Genomic DNA, 19246 nt, shown 5'->3' with positions numbered 1-19246 from the left:
AAGGACTTGAGAGACGCGATGCGAGCGGAAACTGGAGATGATCTCAAATCCCGTAGGATAATTATAATCGAGGACCGTAATCGATCGGGTGAGAAGGACATGTGGATCCCAACACAATCTCCCTCGAAAAATTTCGCCGAAAAAACGATTTTGTTTTATCATTTGCCCAGAAACAAAAGTGCACTAGAAAAAAAAACACATTGGATTTAGAGTCCAGACTCTTGAAAACATTGACAAGAAAAAACACTCTTGATTCAATCGGATTTTTGCTTGAATCAAACCGAAATCCGCTTAAATTGAGAGGCTTGGTTCTTGATATAAGCTAGATTCTGATTGAATCAAGCGTACTTTTTCTTGCCGATGTTTTGAAGAGTCTGGACTCTAGATCCAATGTGTTTTATTTTCCAGTGTGGGCTAAGTTTCCGAGCAAATCAAAGCGTGTCTCTGGGATCCTTTTAATGTGAAACGGTTATAATCTCAAATGGCTGTATGAACGGAGTTATGTGCTTTTAAAAGATTCCAAATCTTATCCGACCTCTTCCATTGACTCGATCCACTGTGCGTCGTTAAAAATTATTCACTGGAAAAAAAAACATTGGATCTAGAGTCCAGACTTGAGTCCAAACATCAACAAGAAAAAGTACTCTTGCTTCAATCAGAATCTACCTTAGATCAAGAACCAAACCTCTTAATGTAAGCGGATTTCCTTTTGATTTAAGCTTAATCTGATTGAATCAAGAGTATTTTTTCTCGTCAATATTTTCAAGAGTCTGGACTCTAGATCCAATGTGTTTTTTTTTTTTGTTTTTTTTTTCCAGTGTGTGCGTCGTTGAAAATTGTTTATTCCAAGTCTAATGTATCAGGTCCGGCGACTCGTTCACACTGGAAATAAAAAACATATTGGATCTAGAGAGTCTAGACTCTTTAAAACATCGACAAGAAAAATTACTCTTGATTCAATCAGACTTAAGCTTGAATCAAGAACCAAGCCTCTTAATTTCAGCGGATTTCGTTTTGATTCAAGCAAAAATTCGATTGAATCAAGTGTATTTTTTCTTGTCAATGTTTTCATGAGTCTGGACTCTAGATCCAATGTATTTTTTTTCCAGTGCACCTAACAAACCAACATGGTCACGTGAGTAATTTACTTAATTGGTCACGGGCGAGAATGACAAAAGCGTCGAGAACAGTTTATTCCGTGGCACGGGACCTCGCCGGAGCGACCAAGGGGGATGCCTCCTTGGTCAGACACAACGTCGCTCCTTCAACGTAAGAGCGTATCTCTATTTCCACGTGAGCCCCCGCAAGCATGGAATCATACGGAGAACAGGGGTAACGTGGAAATCGAGATACGCCCTTACGTCGGAGGGACGACGACAATGAGGTTATGGGTTGAGGCTGACAACATCTGAAGCACCTGAAGGACGAGGAAGTGGCTTTGTGTTATCGGGGGCTTTGCCGGGAGCACTCGCCCGGCGAGATGCACCCTGCAACCCTGCACCCTGCAACCCTGCACCCTGCAACCCTGCACCGTGCACCGGGGGTGACGCCGGGGGCGATGCCGTAGCGAGACGGAGTTGAAGTGCTTTAAGCAGACAAATTGAGAGGAGAGGAGCGGGAGGCTACTCGAGCCCCCTCGACCGATCGATGTCGCTCGACGACCCGTCACACGCCACTCGTGGACAACACTCCGCGTATTAACCCCTTCCCGCCGCCCCCGCCCCCGCCCCCCGAGTCGCGCCACCCGCGAGCCGTGATCAAAGAGCACAGATATTTTATCTGGATCCTACACGAAGAGGGAAAAGCCACCACTACCACCAGACGTTTTTCATTGAAATGTTTTATTATTTTAACATTATTTTTTTTTTTTTTTTAATTTATCTATTGATTTATTTTTTTTTTTGAGGGACTTGGAGGACAACACTGGAAAAAAAACACATTGGATCTAGAGTCCAGACTCTTAAAAACATTGACAAGAAAAAATACTCTTGATTCAATCAGATTTTTGCTTAAATCGAAAGGAAATCTGCTCAAATTAAGGGGCTCGGTTCTTGATTAAAAATCCGATTGAATCAAGAGTATTTTTTCTTTTCGATGTTTTTAAGAGTCTGGACTCTAGATACAATGTGTTTTTCTTTTCCAGTGAAGAGGGAAAAGCCACCACTTTCACGAGACGTTCTTCATTGAAAATTTTTATTATTTCGACATTATTTTTTTTTTTATTTAATTATTTTTTTTTTAGGGACTTGGAGGACAACACTGGAATAAAAACACATTGGATCTAGAGTCCAGACTATTGAAAACATTGACAAGAAAAAATACTCTTGATTCAATCAGATTTTTGCTTAAATCGAAAGGAAATCCGCTCAAATTAAGAAGCTTGGTTCTTGATGTACGCGAAAATCCGATTAAATCAAGAGTATTTTTTCTTGTCGATGTTTTTAAGAGTCTGGACTCTAGATCCAATGTGTTTTTTTTCCAGTGATGGATACGTTAAATGCATCATTTTCCATGGGAGTATCTTATAAGGTAGTTCCAAAAAACATGATTATCGAAAACTCGAACATCGTAGATGTATGAACTAAATGAAGTGAAAAGAACAGTGAAGTTGGCACAACAGCCCGAATTATGATAAAGATGAAGAGCACAGAAAAAATGGATGATCACGGTTGAAACACTTTTAGCCGTGAAGACTCATTTTTCGTGCAGGTTTTTAAGCAAGAGGGAAGAACCCTCAACGAGTTTTTTCTTGTCGATGTTTTTAAGAGCCTGGACTCTAGATCCAATGTGTTTTTTTCCAGTGAAGGCGCATAAGTATAGTTTTTGAAAAAATTGAGTTATTAATGATTTCAAGTAAAACTAGTCTCAGGGTGATTCGAATTCGATGGACGTCATATTTTGTCATCAAAACGACGTACGATAAATTGCATCAATTGGTTCCATTTTTTCAGCTACTCGTCATTTTTCTCGAATTTTGAGATCGCAAATCTATTGTCAAGAGACTTAAGAATTCACGTTCCCATTTTGTTTAACAAATTCAACGTAGCATACATAGGCGTGATTTTTTCAGAGGAAAAATATTTCATTCGAGTGCAGTTTCAATATCAGTATCGAATGCGATATTTTTCTTCTAAAAAAAACCACGCCTTCATTAAGTTGAATTTGTGTGTCAAAATTGGTAAGTGAATTCTTAAGTCTCCTAACAACAGAATTGCGATCTCAAAATTCGAAAAATGTAAAGTGGCTGAGAAAACGGAACCAATCGATACGATATGTCGCATGTCGTTCTGATCCAACATATAGCGTCCATCGAATCACCTTAATGCATATTCTGTGAAAAATTCGCTTCCAAATTCCAATTTTTAAGCATCAAAAAGTCAATTTCAACATTCTTTCAGCCATAAGGAGCCATGTAATTTCGACATTTTGAAAACGTATTTCTCGAAATAGCAAAAACTGCACTTACGCGCCTTGTCCCTAATTAATTAACAATGTTTTTTTGTTATTTCACACTCCGGCTTCCTGCTCTTCGTTTGTCTCTGTATTTTGTAGTTGCTTGATTAAGTGTACTTTTAGCCTTGATAAAAATCGCAAGGATCAAAAACTTTGACTCAAATCTTGCAGGGTTGCCACGGAATTTAGAAAAAGAAATTCCCTGACATTTCCCTGATTTTATTGACACATTTTGAGAGTCCTTGACAATAGAGGTAATGACAGATGGTAAAGAGGGCATAATTGAAAGAAGTTTTCAGGCAAAACTTGTTGTTTGAAACCTCAAATCCATTCTAGAAAGCAAATAAAGGTAATTTAACACATTTTCCGGGACATTTTCTTCATTTTTTCCGATATGTCCCGATTTTCCCTGATATGAGGCAACCCTGATTTTAACATTCTTTTTTTATTCTTTATTTTTTAAACATTTTTTTTTTATTTTTACACACTCTGGTATGCTTCTTTTCTTTATTTGTCGGTGTAATTTGAAATTACTCAATGCAGTGTAATTTTAGCCTTTATAATGATCGCAAGGATCAAAAAACTTCGGCTCCAATCTAATAAATATTTCTCATTACACCTTGGCGTTGTGTTTTCACATAACAAATTCCTACTTTGAAAATTTTGGGTGCGCTCTGCGTAGCATGCCCCAAGTAGAGACGGTTCTTAAAATGTATTTTAAAAAATGATAAACAACTTAAAAGCGAGGGATTGTCAAAAATTTTCAAATTTTTCTATTTTTAGTTCTTACGTTCTTCAGATCAGCTACACTCTCCTTTCCTTCGAGACTAAATTTTCTAAATCCTGACAATTAAAACGCTGTCAGCTGATATTTTAGTGAGCGAAGTCAAAAGTACCAACCCTCTTATTGAACCATCTCCTTTAGTGGTTGTGAATTTTCATATTGTACTCCTGAACAGTTAACCTTTTAACACTCAAGTACCTATTCCTCTGGATCTAATCAAGCTATTTTCAATTTTTTTTTATTCCTGATTCTCTGATACTTAAACGGCGGAGAGTGTTTGTTTCAATTTTACAATTTAAATTTTCAGAGGTTGCCGAAGTCGAAAGATAATCATATTATCTTAAAACAAATTCAAAAGACGATCAAATTTTAAATTTAAAAAATTTCAAAAACTGGTTCGTCAGCTTAAGTAGATTATTACCTACGAAACAAAACACAAATCGTGCAGAGATGTTTATAGCTCCTCAGAAAAAGGTACATGAAGTGACACAGATGTACACGCTTTCGAATAGAACAGGGGCCTCTCCTTACACAGCCAAAACACATAATAAAATAACAACACCCTGGTAAAAATTGGCGATAGGAGCTACGTTTCAAAATACCATAAGAGTTCTTATAGCCGACTACAGAAGGCTATTGAAAATCATATAGCTGGCTGTAGAAAGCGAAGCAAATCATATAGCCGGGCTATACGAAGCTATAAAAAAGTATACAGTCGGGCTATAGTTCCTATCGCCGGGCTTTACACTTTATCGCCATTGTCTATAAAAGGCTATAAGAAATTGTGTAGAAATTCGTGTGCTTTGGAAATCATTAAGTCTGATACGGAACTACCTTAATATTTACAAAACACACATTATATTTTCCTTTAAAACATATTTCTTTTTCAATAATTAAATTAAGAATAGTCCATACAGAGTGTGCAAACATTTCAAATTCATGAGTTAAAAAACGCTGACTCCACGAGATTAAATATTAGAGCCTAAAACAAAGCGGAGCGGCGACGCACTGGCGCCTACAAACCTAACAGGGATACTTCACGCATTGCGCCATGCGTGAAGTATCCCTGTTGGGTTTGTAGGCGCCAATGCGCGTTTCGCGCTCTCTGCCCGCCCGCCGCGCCGCAGCGTGCCACGCCCACGGCGTCTGAAGCAACTATTTCACACCAGAGGTATTGCACAGTATCATAAGAAATTGAAGGCGCTCCAATATATTAAGAATGACAGGCATCCTTCAAAAGTACGGAGCTTTCCTCGCAAAATAAATCAGGAAACTACGGCACAAAATGAGAGCAGTGGTACAAAAACTAACAAGTCCTAGTGTCCGTATTTAGTAACGTTTATCATAAACTTTATCGTCTGGCTGTTGCTTAATCGCCATCGGCTATAAAAAGCTATAAGAAATTGTATAGCCGGCTAAAGAAGCTATTGGAAATCTTACAGCCGGCTTCAGGTCTATAGTATTTTGGAACACACATTCTACTGCCAATTTTTACCAGGACAACTTAATCTGGGTAAAAGCTGCCCGACAAACTGGAAGATGAAAAAAAAAACCCGGAACGTTTCGAAATATGTGAAAATTTAATTTCAAACCGGACAAAAAAAGGCGTAAATTGCGTCGTCGATTCGCTGTAGTTGCGAGACCGAAACTCCGTAATAAATACGGCAAAAGATGCGGTGCCTCAGCTTGTGCGAGGTATTTTTGACTAATTTTTAAAACCTAAAAGACATTAGCAGAAAATATGGTGGAGATTTTGGTAGACATATCCGCGAGAGTAAAATTCGTGGAACTTCTTCCGAAAACTTTGTGTGTTTTGATTTCCCTGACACGAAAATCGCTTGCAAAATAAAATTCCCTGACTTGCCGAATTCTTGCGCATTCCTTGACGGTTTCCCTGATTTCTCTGATAAAAGAAAAAAAACATTTTCAAACATTTCCTAGCATTTCCCAGTTTTTCCCCGGTCGCTAGACACCCTGGCCACGCCACTGGGCGTGCGATAAAGATAAGTACGGAGAAAAAGGGCAGGTAACTTGTTTCATGAATGAAGTAGCAGCATCGAAGTTAAAATTAGAGTTTAATGAAAGCACGAGCAATAAAGTGAGAAACGGAAGACAAATTGAGAGGAATAATTTTGAAATTACAAGTTTTCTGTGCTCCAAGTCTGTTACGACTCTAGGGGGAAAAGTTACAGTCTTCTAGATGCTTTGCTGTTATTTCGTGCTGAATTCAAAATAGTATCGCAATTTAAACATTGTGCACTCACAACTTTATACCTTCAGTCAACCAAAAATGAATTACGAGCAAGGAAATAGGTATGTAATGCATTTTGCCTCCAAAAATACTAGAGTCCGTCTCTTTACAGACCAGCATTGCCACTGGAAGAACTCGTAAGTCAATATCTCGTTAGCTTCCGGCCAAAGTATCACAAGCGCCATGCAACGTTTCAAAATTTCCGCCGCCATTTTATTTTTTTACAAAGAAATTGTTGGTTGAATCTATTTGGAAATTTCACTGAATTTTATAGGCAGCGCAAAGAAAATTCCGTGAAATCTTCGGACAGCTTCGTTGAACAATTTCTCTGTAAAGAAATCAAATGACGCCGAAAATTTTGAAACGTCGCATGGCACTATTGTGATACATTTGACCAGAAGATGACGATCCAACAGTAGAAATGTCGGTGATGCAAAAAATGATTGTGGAATACTTTACTGCCGTGGTAAGGAAAAATGCCATCCGAATGTTGCCAAATTTTTTCAGATAAGAAAATTATTCCGCAAAAAAGTTAAGCATATATTTCAGTAAATTTTTCAAATATTTCAGATAAAATTGAAGAAAACATGGCCTGAAAAATTCGGATAAAAATGTTCACTTTTCCTGAGGATTCACATTTTATCGAAGGAAACTCGCAAGGTTCATACGATGATTTTCCTTAGGACGGCAGTATAGTCGCGTGGTTACTCATGTTTGGTCTAAGAAGTGACTTAAGATAAAAAATTATGGCGCTGGATGGATATAGTACAAATTTTTACTTCTCTGAGCAAAAGAGCAAAGTCGCCCTAAATGTATCCTATTTGAATTCGGGTCCTCTAATGGTGGCCTGTCGGATTTAAATTTAAGCTCAGGAAGGGCAATATGTTTTAGGGGCCTGGTATTTTATGGGATTTCGTGCGCGTTTCCATGAATCTAAACGATCCTATTTCATTCGAAATTAGGTAGATTTAGCACCTCCTCTTAAACCTGGCTTCATTTGTGCTTGTAATAATCATTATCCTCTGCACCAAGTCAGATGACTCTAATTAAAGTGCATTATTTAAGCAGGAAGGAGTCTTAAAAGGAGGTATAATACTACTCGTTAAGGTTTCTTCCCTCTTGCTAAAAAACCCGCACGAAAAATGAGTCTTCACGGCTAAAAATGTTTTGACTTCATAACAAAAGGTACTTGAAATTTCCGCAAAATTGGAAAACAAAATGGTCACTAAGCGCTTAAAAAAAATTCCCGGTTTTTGTGACATATTCCCTGATTTTTCACTGATTTTCCCTGAAATTTTTCATTTCCTGAGACATCCCGGTTGTTGGCGGTCAAAACATCATGCGCTCTAATACAGTGCGAAAAAATCATTGAAGAAGAACCAGTTACAAATAAAAATTTGCTTCTTACCACGATAGTTCATAGGCACTTAACGTGCTGCGTCAGCAAGTAAAAACGCCTTCAATTAATTGCGTAGGCAAACCGAGCTTCAAAGAGGTCGAATAGTGGTATCACCCCCAACAGCATATATCATACGATTTTGCATTAGAACCCCGTGATTTAGTGGGTGATTTCTTTGGCTTTCAATAAATTAGTTAACTTCGATGAAGTGTTCTGTATATTTTTTTTCTACAGTTATCCAGGTCAAATTAAGCGTACCTAAAATTTTCCGTGAAGTATATACAACAACACAAAAAAACGTAAGTTTTCCAAGAAATGTGTAATTTCTTACAGAGAATTTGACAACACATGGGCGTAGTTCTATACACACAGAGTGGCACCGCATTCATAGTGTCTCGAATTCTAGACCTTACGCTTGTTCCCTACTTTTTCCCTGATTGTACCTGATTTTGAGGAGCTCATTCCTTGAAGTTTCTCCCTCTTCTCTGCAGGGATTTTCTTCCGAAAAGTTATACATAAATCTCCGGAGTTCTCGATATGCGTATCATTTATCCCCCCCCCCCCCCCCCATTTTTAAGCCGATTCTTTGGCGCACATTGAAATTTTTATTTCCGAAAGCATTTCTGATATTTATATTATTATCGGTCCAATAAAAGTTTCTACATTATTATGATTATTTGAAGATTCAAATATGTCATTCAAAAGGTTAATGGCGGCGGCTTAGGTGCAATGACATAAACCTTGTTTAATAACAATAGGTACTTGAAATATCCGCAAGATTGAAAACGAAGTGATCGCATAGTAAATATCGATCAGTGGCGTGGCGTGCTTTGCGATATATCGATTGATCTGCCATTTAAACCCATGGAAAAGGATCGATAAACAGGGTGTTCGCAGCGAACACCTTAATAATCGATATTTTACCATAGCTTCAATGAGGACATATCGATAGTCGATCATTCACGCCTCGCCACTGATATCGATAAGAAAATATGTTTCGTAGTGCTTTGATTCCTACCCTGCCTAGAGGTCATTTGTAAAGCTGAGCGTTTAACCGTGGTCACAAACAATCTATCTCGTTATATTGTTAATATTATGTGTGTTTGTTGCTAGAGATGGTTAAAAATGTGGAAAATACATCCTAAGTCGTGGGTTATGGATTTGCAAGAAGGCACAAATGCCGAGAGGAATAAAATGGTAAAAGTGATGGAGTAAGACGGGGAAGGAGGGGAGGAGAATGCAAAACCTGAATGCACTTGGAGTTAATGAAATCGTAGGTAATTTTAAAATGAGAAATAGCATAATATTTTAAAATTTTAAAATGGTGGTTAAGCCCCTACGTAATTTTACCGTTAATTTTCCTTCTATATACCGGATTAAATTTTGTTTTACCAAAAAGTATGACAGTTTTACACGTTAAAGTGTGAATAGCCATTTTTCGTGCCGTACTTTTTAAAATAAATGCATTTTCTCTCTTTCTCTTTCACCCCCTTCCCCTCTCTATCCCTACCTCTACATTCTGTCCACCTTTATCTCACCTTATTTTTTTGCGGCATAGCAGCTGAGACAATACTAGTGATTTTAAAATTCCCGTAATGTAACTTCCCTGCGGGAATTTCATGGAATTACGAATATTTGAAGTTTCCCGATTTTTAGATCGGATACCATTGGTATTTTCATTATAATTTAATAAATTCTACTTAAAAAGTTGAGTAAAATGACTTTCAAATTCATGTTTTTGCTGTTTTATAAAATTATAACCTTTATAAACGTGGCTAACTGTTTTAAGCGTACAGATCGTTAGTTCAATTTACGAGAACCGGTGAAATTTGGGACCAATACCTCCACGTCGATTTATTTTCAAATTCTTCATCGTAACAAAGAATGTTGCACGAATTTTACATGAAACAACATCAGTCAAAATATTTTCCCTCTTCTATTAATGCTTTTTTTATTCTATCGACATATCGACCCCAGCAAAAGTGAATCAGTCTGACGTCAGGCTATGTTTCATAAACTACCCTGAGTCTCACTGATTCAGGCTGACATCAGTCTGACTCAGAGTAGTTTATGAAATATAGCTTGATGTCAGACTGATTCACTTTTACTAGGGGATCTACAGTTTCTACAATAAATTGAAAAAGAGTCTTTAAAAACCACCATTACTTTGCGTGAGGCTCTTTGCGCTATGTCCTAGGATATTCAGTACATGATGGGCAAAACAAAACTTGAAAAAATTTGATTATTCTTTGTTTAGTCGGTTGTAAATGAAAAGAACTTTTGAAATGTTAGGATTCTTCATCTATTTTAACGACAAGGAATAGCTTGAGAATAACTCGAATGATTTCTAGGGCTATCTCTAGAGCACCGAAGTATTTACATTGAGGTCATTTTTCACGCCAGCACACTCAATTCAACTTTCAATATAGCACCCCTATCTTCATAAGAATTTGACCACGTTTGGCAGGAAGGGACCAAGCCACATCAGTTATGGCTAAATTTAACTGGGCAATTTAATTTTTCACAAGAGAACGTCCGTGCGGATTCCTTTGAAAATTTTAAGGAATTTACTTCGCATTGTGCAGAAAATTCACTGAAATTCGCACAAAAATCTGCACTACCATTTTCATGTGAAAAAATAAATCGCCCGATTTAATTCGGCAATAACTAATGTGGCTCGGTTCCTCTCCGCTTACCGCGGTCCAATCGGAGCCAACTTCTGCCTCAACCCCCGCAAGAGCACAATTGAGGTTAGATGATCTAATCTAGAGCATGCAACGGTGATCTAGTTTCCTCCGCCTTGCGGAAAACTAGACCGCGATCCAAAATCAATCTGTACGGTACACCGATCACTCACCGATCATAAACTGGCGTGCATAATCCGGTTATCCGTTAATTCGACGAGCGCTGGCCGGATGATTTTCAGGGAAACAAAAACCGAACAGATACTTATCCCGACTTTACGAAGAAAAAAAAAAAAACAAACCGGTTCGCGGGGAACCGGGCCACAGCGTAAAGAAACGAGAAACCCGGGGGTAGAACACACCGCGGGGGGCTCGAAACCGCCCGAAACCGAAAGGGTACGAAGAGAGAATCCCCGAACGGGAGAATCCCCGATCACTTCTCGACGCGGAGGACACGACGATCCTGCGGGGAGCCGAACGGTGTATTGCTAGACTCGGCGGGACGGGACTCGGCGGCGTCCCTTCGGGCGCATGCCCGCCCGAGCCTGCGTGATATCGTGCATAAACTGCATGGCATGACCTCATTCGTTACGATTTTTACAATTCAATACAATATTGCTTGTACGGAGGGAAACCAGTATCCACGCTCGCCGGGGTCGACTCGCTCGCCGCCGACGCCGCCGCCGCGGGAAACTATTCAAAGCTCCGAGCGTGCCCTCGCCCGGCCTGCCCGCCGGTGCCCCTTAAAAATCTCGCGACTCGTGTGGTGTGCACGCGGAGGTGAAATGTTTCGCAAACCGCGCGCTGCCCGTCCGAAACCGTATGCGAATCATGCCGAAGTAACTCGGACGTTGGGGGGAAAGTGGGCTTATCATGGCAAGGAAACGGAGAAAAAAATCTCGTGCGTGGGACTCGAAGTTTAGGTCATATGGATCTCTGAAGTTTTCGGATTGAGCATCTGAACACTTTAGGTCTAGCTGTCGAGGTTCGGATCACACATCTGAAACTTCAGTTCTTACATCTGAAGTACTTCGGGTTTCACATCCGGACAACTTCGGTTCTCACACCTGAAGTAGGTACTTCACATTTACGAGCTGGAATTTCAGATGTGTGATCCGAACCTCGAAAGCTAGACCTAAAGTGTTCAGATGCTCAATCCGAAAACTTCAGAGATCCATATGACCTAAACTTCGGGTCCCACGCACGAGGTTTTTTCTCCGTGCAAGGAGATAGGTTCTGCTGCCGGGTTTTGATCAGTGTTCGAAACTCGCCTTGGAATTTTAGGAGCCATGTGGCCCATCAAGCTCAATTTTTAGGGGCCATTGAAGACTTTTTAGGGGCCAAATTGACTTTTTGCCTATACGTATATCACGGCGCATTTTGTGAAAATTCAGACGCAAGATGTTAAAGTTACAAAAATAGTAGCTGTAACTTGTAACTTTCGAAAAATTATCAAACAGAAAAATTATGATTTTTTTTTTTTTTTTTTTGGGGGGGGGGGCACTTTTCAGGGGCCATGTTGGCGCAGAGCCTTCATTTATTAGGCGCTATGACCGATGTTTTAAGCGCATTTGGCGCCTGTGAGTTTTGAACACTGGTTCTGATTGTAATGAGAGAAAAGGCAAATTTTCACGAGTAAGTTCACTGAAAAATAAGTTAAGGGCTATACTGCAGACATACCGTCCGTTCCGGGCTCAGAGGCCGATAGTTCCGGGTGCTGGAGCCGTAGCTTCGATTGCTCCGGGTGCTACGCCCGGAACTTTCGGCATCTGAGCCTGGAGCACGGACGGTATGTCTATATAGCCCGTAAGTACGGCTTCCACAGCCAGAGTTTTTATTCAGTGTTTGGTTAATCCTCCATGGCATGAATTGATTTTGGATCTCAGATTCTGGGAGACACTGATCAAATATGTTACTTGCATAAAAACTTAGGGTACCACTTTATTTTCTTCAAATTTTGAAATTTTTGGGAATCAGTTATTCGAAATAGAGAAACCCAATGAATATTCGCAAAATCATGTCACAGAGGAAAGATTTAATTCTACGAAATTCAGTTACGAATTTATAACGCTATGCCATAGACTATTATTAATATTTTGGATACAATACTGGTGCTAGAATGAGGACCAATCAGAATACCTAATAGTGCCTAATTTTCAACCAAATCTTGAGGTAGACGAGCAATTCCGGATTAGGTTAAAAAAAAGTGTGAATTGGCTGATGCAGCACGACTCAATCTACGATATAAAATAGCATACAAATTACAATACAAATCTACAAAAACATGTGCACTTGTAACACTTTCCTTCATCGCCATTCCCTCACCGCAGCTGTAATTGCTCACGATCAGTTGCTGTTTTTGTCGCATAGAACACGGCCATTTTGGAAAAATTGGTTGCTTTTCGAGGTCTCTGGTTAAACCAATTACTCCCGTCAACATTCCAACCTACCTCCGCCAGCACTTCGCTGGGCGAAAGTCCCTAAATGATTCAGCTTTATATAGATTTCGAAACTTATTTCATGGAACCCCCGAAACTGAAGTACCTACATAGCGAGAGTATGGACAGATCACTTCATGGAGGGCTCAGGGCTGAAAAGTGCAGCCATTTTTCTAACCAACTGCTAACACACAAAATTTCACTGCCAGTCTGCAGATTCCAATTCTAACCAAAATGGCAAAGAATGTACATAAGTGAGCGTTCTTCCGCAAACTGAACTGAGTAAATTTATGCAAAAACTAAGTCAAATACGGGCTTTATAAACGACGATTCCTAACAATTGTATTTGTAAATCGCTCTGGATAATTGAATAGTTGGCTGCATTTCTGGGGCCTAACTTTATTCGCGGAGGCATCAGTGAAGACCTGATGGATTTTCGGAGTTTCACATCTGTGTATATTGTCGCTATATAGGTACTCTATCCGAAACGGCCTTAGATAGTGCGAAAGCACCCTCTTGAGGGTTGAGCGCGAAGCGTCCGCGGGGGCGCGCCCCTTCTTTATCTGATACTGACAGGACAGGAAGATCAAGTTCTCATACAATTTCGACGTTTTTCAGCAAAAAAAGGGGATCGCCTCGCAGTTCGTAAAAATACAACTCATCTAAAGTAGAAGCTGCTTTCTGGCAGAAGCCGAAGATTAACGGAAATCCAAGGACGCACAGGGGATCGAGTTAATCAGAGAAGTTGGACATGAAATTTTTTCGACTAATACTGCAAATTTTGATGTTTAATTCGTCTCATTTTAAATTTAAAGGGTTGCTACTGGATGAAGGTTTCACGAACAAACCAATTAGGCTGTCTCCTAAAACAGGCTGACCAAAAATAGGTACTTTTACAGTGCATTCTCAAGAAAGTCAATACCTCCTCCAACAAAAAAGTTCCGTACTTTTTCAGTACCTCCATTGGACGAAATTAGAAAAATTTCAAAAATTTGAAATTGCGACAAAAATTTAAGAAAAATTCCGGACCTTTATGCGGAATTTCCGCACTTTTTCAGTACTTCCGGACCGCCCTTAAAAAATCAATACTATTTCCGGAAATTCCAGACTTGTAGACACCCTGACCAATGGAACCACTTTTAAAATCTCAAAGTTTTGTATGGACGGGGTTATAAGCTTTTAAAGTTTCCAAATTTTGTCCAACTTCTCTTATCGACTCGATCCACTGTGGGGCGTCCCTCTCCTCTCAATCTTCATTCTTCAACTCGCACAATATTCCCCTCATCAGGGATCTCTGCTTGTTTCCCCCGTTAATCTTATTTTTTCGCCCCCCCCCCCCAATTTCCACCATTCCTCTTTCCCTCGTTTCTGGACCGACACCTCTCATCTGGTGATTACTTCGGATGAAATGAAGGCACTCGCAGCAAGCATCAACGAGAGAGTATATCTTAGGATTATTTTGTTTCCACGTTGAGAAGGAGGGCAGGGTGGGGTGGACACTGCCGAGCTGAGGAAAAACGCCGTATGAGCATTCGAATGTTGCCCAATTTCCTTTCGGAAAATATTGATTTTTGAAGAAAGTTATGAATATTTTCCCCGTGATATTTTCAGACTTTCAAGATCAAACCAAGAACGAAATCCTTCGGAAAATCGGAGGAGAGAAATTTTCAAATTTTCCTGGAAACGCCCGAATTGTCGAAGGAATTTTGGCAACGCCTCGTGACTTACGGCGTTCTTCCTTAGCACGGCAGCACAGTGCTTTCACCTATTCTGACTGCACGATGGTGACTGTTACAACCTGACAACACTGTTTTTCCTCGAGTGGAATTCGTGAGAAAAAATTGATTGCGTGGTGAAACCTGCCTCCGTCGTACTGATTGGACTGCATTTCGTAAAGAGAACTACAATTTCGGGCTCAGTTTAAGAACAACGTATGCACCCTTAGTTTTCCTATGCGGATTAATGCTTTCACCGATGAGTCAGAAATTATAGTTCCTAGATGCAAAATTAAGTCTAATGGATTTAAGTGCACTTAGATGAACGAAATTCTGTATTGCGCGACTGGCAAGAGTCTTTATTGTATTTGAGTTACCTCGAATAATCGAACGATACATTGACCACGTTTAGCAGGAAGGAATCAAGCCACATTAGCCACTGTCAAATTTAACCGGGCAAATTAATTTTTTACAAGAGAACGTTTGCGCGGATTCCTTTGAAAATTTTAAGGAATTAGCCTCGCACTGTGCAGGAAATTCACTGAAATTTGCACAAAAATCCGCACAGCCATTTTAATGTAAAAATTAAATTGCCCAATCAGAAAGTTCGAAATAGCTGATGTGGCTTGGTTCATTTCTACTTAGAGCGGGCCAGATAAACTTTGATTTTTGCGAAAAAATAGAGGTATCAAATAATTTTTTTGTGTATAGCAAATTTGTTGATCGGTAGCCGCTTGTCGGCCCTTGAGCTGCCACAATAGAAAAAAAATTGGCCTCCGGCCAATTTATGCGCGGCGCTTCGCGCCGCGTACCGGCGCTACGCGCCGGCATTTGGGGGGCTTCGCCCCCCCATCCGCTTAGCGGACTGGTGCGGAGACCGCACGGGACTTTCTCGCTCGAGCCGGCGCTTCGCGCCGGCATAGACACTTTTACTGGAATATTTAGAAAAATACTGCCAATTTTACAAAATCATAAAGTTTGATCGGAATTTTGATCACAGGATAATAGTTATGAAATTTTTATTCAAACCACTGAACTTTATTGTAAATGTCTTCGCGATATGTGATGAATTCATATATTCGGACTCGACTTGTTGATTTTATGAGGCATCTTTAATTAAATATGTAAGTGATTAACAAAGTCTCCTGTCAAAGATGGCGATCCGTAAAAATCTTAGCTTTTCTACGATTCATTAGGATCCATTAGATTCATTGACATCATACTTCAGATACGATTTTATATTATAATCTCTCCTTAAGCACGGTCAAAAGCCATCAAATATCTACTTGAATGGGTAGAATGACTATTCGATGTTCAAATAGTCTTAAAACTAAACGGTTTTCGCTTAGCATCTCCCAAATTTTAAATTTGGCGGGCGAATCTACCTGCTGGAAGGTTCACCACTTGCCCGCCAGGAGCGCCATCTCCTTACCGCGTATTCCCGTAATTCAAAGCGAAAACAATAGAAAGCGCTGCGCGCGATCTCCTTGCTGCTGTCGACAAACGTCAACAAACAGGTTATAACAATTATAACCTCCTTTATTAACAAGCATTAAATCAGTCATATTTGTGCCGAATTATTATATTATATTTGTGCTTAGTACCTCGTAAAAAGGAACCGCAAAAGATGGAATCTGCCGGGATTCTGAATTCATTAACAACAAACATATTAGTTTTTAATAAAGATCTAAGTGTCAGTTCTTGGCGTTAGCTTGATGATTCATTGTACCTTTGTAATGTGAGTATGTACCTAATTAGTTGTCTAATTTTGCTTTGTGTATACCTACGGAGTAATTTTGGAAATAGTATATGATGCATTATATAATGCATTTGAATTCCTAGGTTTCACCTGACTCAAAGCGTTTGCTGCTATTATCTAGAAGCGTTCCGACTCATTTATCAGAGAATTGAGCGTCTCCTATCGGCCCCTCTGCAATTATGAGATTAGTCCAAGAATCCTTTAGGAACTTAAATTAATGACTCAGATGGTGCTTTTGAGCCAACTTTCAAAGAATTAAAGGCATTTTTTTCAAAATCTACAGTCCATGAGCTCTCCGTGTGACCGAAGTGCTCTCCTCGCTATATGACGCGCAACCCTTCAATTTTTAGTTTAGTCCAAAGACCTCATAGGAACTTACATTATTGAACCAGGTGGTGCTCTTATGCCAACTTTCGAAGAAATGAAAGGCATTTTTTTTCAAATTTACAGTCTTTGAAAATGAGTTGTTTGTGGAATGTCGCGGAGCAAAGTGCCCTACTTTTGGGCCTCGTAATCCCTTGAATTTTGAGTTTAGTCCAAAGATCTTTTAGGATCTTAAATTAATGACCAAGGTGATGTGCTTGATGCCCAATTTTAAAGAATTAAAGGCATTTTTTAAAATTTACAGTCCCTCAAAATGAGCTTTCCGTGTGATTTTGCTAAAAATGGACAATTGAGCGTAGCCCCCCCAAATTTTAGCGTACCTCAAAATCGTTGGACGTGCATAAGGAGACCATAGATATGGTGTCCTGTGCCAATTTTGAATGAAATCGAACAGATAGATTCTGAGATATCGCTGTACACAGATTTGGGGGACGCCACACGGACGGACACACATTTTTTCAAGTATGGTTATTTTTACTCCTGGGACCTTCAAACGTCTAGAAATGATGAAATTTCAACTTTTTTTTTTTTTTTTTTCTTGGAGGATGACAATACTTCCTCTCTACCCTATGGGAGCGAGAAAGTAACAAGCAGGAAGCTCCAACGCATTCGCGTCGGAAAGCGGCTCTGGCGACGGTAGGTAGTTGTTACGCGTTTACGGTTTCCTTGGTAACCTTTGTTTGCTATCAGCTGATGTCGAGTAGTATGACTAGGAAGCTCCAACCACGGCATTCTTCGAAAAAACCGCGAAAACTTATAGATTTGAATTTTCAAATTTTAAACGTAAAATACATTTTTTCCAGTGCGAGATTAAAGCACAGACCCGTTTTGAATTATTGACAGTATCACCATGATTCCAAAAATACACTACACAACATAGCATTCGCTCACAGGAAAAAGATATCAATTAAAATAAAATCAGTCCCCCCTAAACAGCAGAAAATGGCGCCGATTCCCATCAACCAACACGCGGTCTCTCCAATGTAACATGGTCCGTTGATACTCCCCAGCTGGGACCGTCCGGAATAGCAGCTCTAGTGCAAGCACCAGAGCCGCTAAAATTGACGTTTCGAGATAGAATCACTGGAAAAAAACACATTGGTTCTAGAGTCCAGACTCTTAAAAACATCGACAAGAAAAAATACTCTTGATTCAATCAGATTTAAGCTTAGGTCAAGAACCAAGCCTCCTAATATGAGTGGATTTCCTTTTGATTTAGGCTTAAATCTGATTGCATCAAGAATCATTTTTCTTGTCAATGTTTTCAAGAGTCTGGTCTCTAGATCCAATGTTCTTTTTCCAGGGATCCATTTTTTTCCCTCCTTAAGGGGACTTTCTAGGTTGTATTTTCTCAAAAGTCTCTGCTTTCTCGTACTATGCACGTGCTCTGAGACATATGTTCAACGTTATAAGCATCCTGTGCGATCACCATCTGGTCGTCAGCAATGCATCCGGCAAAAAATATAACCACACGACTAAGAGTTTATGTGAGTGCCTTTTTCCCTTCTCTTTTAACACGTCTTCTTAAACGACTTGAGATAGGGCGGATGATTGTGATAAACAACATTTGTTTCAATCCTTTAGACATACATAAAAACCTACAACCGCAACCTTTCTACACGGTAAGTTCTGATGAATAACGTGGTAAGTCTCACATTTCTGTGTTAGAAAATGATAGAAATTGAAAGAATGTACAGTGTAAAGGAGAGGAGCACATTAGTCATAATAATAAATTATGCTTTAAATTTTTGAGTTTTGAAGAACACCTTAACCAGCCCAAGCACATCCAATAACAACTTAATCTGAGGAAAGGCTGCACAAACAACACAAAATACGAATCATAGTCTTACGTCTCGGTCTCGCGGTATCAGGGAATCAACGACTCATTTTTTCGCCGTTCATAACAATAAAACATTTTGATGACACACGTACTATAAAGCTTTCCGCAAAGTTTGAAACAGCAGAGTGTCTAGTTTTTTTGTCATTTTAGAAAATCTTGATTTTTCCTGATTTTTGACGGCTAAATCTTGATTTCATAATTTTTCCAAATCCTGATCAAATCCCGATTTTTCGGGGAGAAAAATTAAAATTTCTGCATAGGCATGACTTCACAAAAATACGCAGCTCCATAAAAATATTCGATCGGACGGCCGACTTTTTCCAAATCCTGATGAAATCGGGATTAAATCCTGATCAACCTTAAATCCTGATAGAATCGAGAATTTTGGGAGAATCCTGATACTAGACACCCTGAACAAACATGGTTTCCTAGCGGTAGAGGAGGAGATTCTCGGTCCCTGGAACAGACCCCCTAATGTTTCCCCGATTTTCCCGGGAAATTTTCATTCTCTGAGGAATCTCGGATTTTTCCGGTCAATT

General features: G+C 39.6%; 1 protein-coding gene across 8 annotated transcripts in view; it reads right to left on the bottom strand.

Annotated features, from left to right (window-relative positions):
• eag (potassium voltage-gated channel protein ether a go-go) overlaps positions 1 to 19246 on the bottom strand; it is a 389509-nt gene that overhangs the window by 334880 nt on the left and 35383 nt on the right. The window contains exon 1 of one of the 8 annotated variants that reach the window (XM_072302443.1): positions 10745 to 11242. The exons of the other annotated variants lie outside the window; for them this stretch is intronic. The gene's annotated coding sequence lies outside the window, so the exon portion shown is untranslated. Of the gene's footprint in view, positions 1 to 10744; positions 11243 to 19246 lie in introns of those variants that run through there. 8 annotated transcript variants of the gene reach the window in all.

Source organism: Bemisia tabaci, chromosome 7 (assembly GCF_918797505.1).
Source record: "Bemisia tabaci chromosome 7, PGI_BMITA_v3".
Classification (NCBI taxonomy): domain Eukaryota; kingdom Metazoa; phylum Arthropoda; class Insecta; order Hemiptera; family Aleyrodidae; genus Bemisia; species Bemisia tabaci.
The sequence above is the reverse complement of the archived record's forward strand: the minus strand, read 5'-3'. Positions and strand labels throughout refer to the sequence as shown.